This window comes from Rhinopithecus bieti, unplaced genomic scaffold (assembly GCF_001698545.2).
Source record: "Rhinopithecus bieti isolate Rb0 unplaced genomic scaffold, ASM169854v2 scaffold_5007, whole genome shotgun sequence".
Classification (NCBI taxonomy): domain Eukaryota; kingdom Metazoa; phylum Chordata; class Mammalia; order Primates; family Cercopithecidae; genus Rhinopithecus; species Rhinopithecus bieti.
In genome coordinates this window covers 426,680-429,446 of record NW_016804734.1, presented here as the reverse complement: position 1 = coordinate 429,446, position 2,767 = coordinate 426,680, and positions in this window count along the sequence as shown.

Here is a 2,767-nt window from a genome sequence, read left to right as displayed (position 1 = left end):
TTTTTTTTTTGAGATGTAATCTCTCTCTGTCAGCCAGGCTGGAGTTTGAGATGGAGTCTCTGTCGGCCAGGCTGGAGTGCAGTGGCAAGATCTCAGCTCACTGCAACCTCTGCCTCCTGGGCTCAAGTGATTCTCCTGCCTCAGCCTCCAGAGCAGCTGGGATTACAGGTGCCCACCACCACACCTGGTTAATTTTTATATTTTTAGTAGAGACAGGTTTTCACCATGTTAGCCAGGCTGATCTCAAACTCCTGACCTCAAGTGATCCACCTGCCTTGGCCTCCCAAAGTGCTGAGATTACAGGTGTGAGCCACCATGGCTGGCCCCTTTTATTCTCTTTCAATAATTTTCATTCCAGACCTCTCAGAGAGATAACAGATTTCTGACGTTACCTTTTCATCATAATTTAAATCATGGAATTTTGTAAATGAGAACTATCCAGGCTTGTTATTTCTCTCATTCGCTACAAGTACTTAAATGAAGAAGTAGAAAGTCTTTATAGGAGCAGGTATTCCAATGGAAATAATGTAACCAGTGGCAACTGGAGAACTTCTGTGTAGTAGAAAAGACATGGGAGGTAACACTTTGGCTGAAATCAGGATCTAAGAGACTTGTCTAGGAGATGTGTTCACTGTGTATGCTCACCATTTTCTTGGAGTGTATTTTTGCTTTGTGGAAACTTGAGAGGCGTGTGGCTGATAGAGTGTGACAGGGATAAATCATCTTAAGTCATCTATGTGTGCTAACACCAAACACCACATATAACCGGGTTATTGAGATCTGGGGTTTTGTTTTTCATTTTACAAACGCACCAAAAATATTAAAGCCAGGATATGGGGATTAAAATTTCTGAAAATTAACCTAAGTGATCATAGTTTTGTCTATTTCTGAACAGAAAAGCAAAATAAATAAAATGACAATGATGGAAATCAAGTGTAAAGATTTTCTTCATATTATATATAAAGGCACAGAGAAATTAGTACAAGAGTCCTACTTTCATCTTCATTTATGTTAAATCTTTCTGTATAATGATGGAGCAATATCTCTCACTTCATATCACTGGTTGAATAATCTACATTAGTGCATGTATTGCCTGATGAAACATGAAATTGTGGGATTCAATGTTCCAAATTTCATCTAAGGAACAACAGAATGGTAGAATCTCTTACTTAGCTTTCGTGAACAGAATTTGAAGTATGTGCCATCGGATAACCATACATTTTCTCTAAACAATAGTTTTTATCCCCTAAACTCTTTTCAGTTGTAAGGTGGCATAATGTGACAGTAAGTGTCTCCAAGTACTAGTTGAACCAGATTACACTCTTGAGCGTGTGCGTGCTCTGCCTGTTGATGGAAATGTCCCTGTTTCCGATGTCCTTCCTCATCAACTGCCTTGCTGAAGTGTGCAGTGAGTAATGACTACAGGGTGATATTTAATGAAAATGCTACCCATGACTCTGAGCCACATGTGACCCCTACTCTTCTTTTACTATTAAAGACTAATTATCCATTCCCCATGCAATTACAATTACGGGTGGCAGAGATCTTGAGTTGCTGAAATATGCCAGTAAACTATTCAACTTTTTAAATTTCTTAACATCCAAAGTGCTAATATTGATATAGAACTGTATGAGAAGTAAAAAGTCTGGCACTTGGGAAAATTAAATATAAATAACCTTGCTTTCACTAATTTGGGTGACTCTTGCAACATCTTTTTTAACTAGCTTTTATATAGGAGATGAAATAAAGATGCCAAAGATTAACGCTGTCAATTTCAACGGCCAACATGTACCCAAAAGGCAAACATATAAATCTAGAGCGAATAGAAGTGCATTACTTAATTTCTGCTTATCATTCATTATATAATTGCCAGGAAGTTAACCATTTTGCAAATCCATCACTTCTTAAATTCATCTTGGAAAAGCTCCTGCTTCTATTACTGTATTGGGCTTTTATGGACATTTGACAGCTCTTGTAATCAGCACGGTAGGAGTCATAAGATGAATGCCTACTAAGTTCTGAGAGAAAGAAGATGAGTATATTCCACAGAATTCTCTAATTTTTTTCAGGGCCTCAAAACTAAGGACATGAGCTCTTAATCTGGGCTTGTGCTAATTTGCTTTCAATGACCACAATGCTAGGGAGAAAAAAGTAAGTTTGGAGTTTCTGGTCGCTTGTTTATCTATATACACAAAATAGTAAGCAAATTGTAATTTTTCATAAAGCCCAAAGTAAAATGTCCATAGCATTGAAAGAAATGATTTGGCATCATTTAAAAGTAAGTCTGATTTGTTATAAATAAATTTTCTGGCTTATATAAGCTTTTTATATTCTCTTATATTTATTATTCAATACTTTATTCAGTTCAATTAGTCATTCAATTAACAGACTTGTTTTTTGATACTGAGCTAAATAACACAGGTAACAAAGAGAATATAGAAACATTTCTCACAGTTAAGGCATTTGTATTCTAATACACCAGACAAGCATAAACTAATACAGATATTTAAAAAAATTATACTTGTAATAATAGAATAGAGAACAGAAAAAAATTGAAGTATAATGAAGCAAATGGTCAATTTGAGAAAGCATAAGGGGTAAGGTGAAATATGAACATGGTCCAAAGCCTTCATAAAAGAGATGACTGCAGACAGGAGTCTCAAAAGATAATAATAGGTATTTGCTCTGTGGACATGGCGATTTGAAAACATGTTCATACATTCTTTGACATTCCACCCATAGAAAAGTGGAATCTAATTCCACTTTC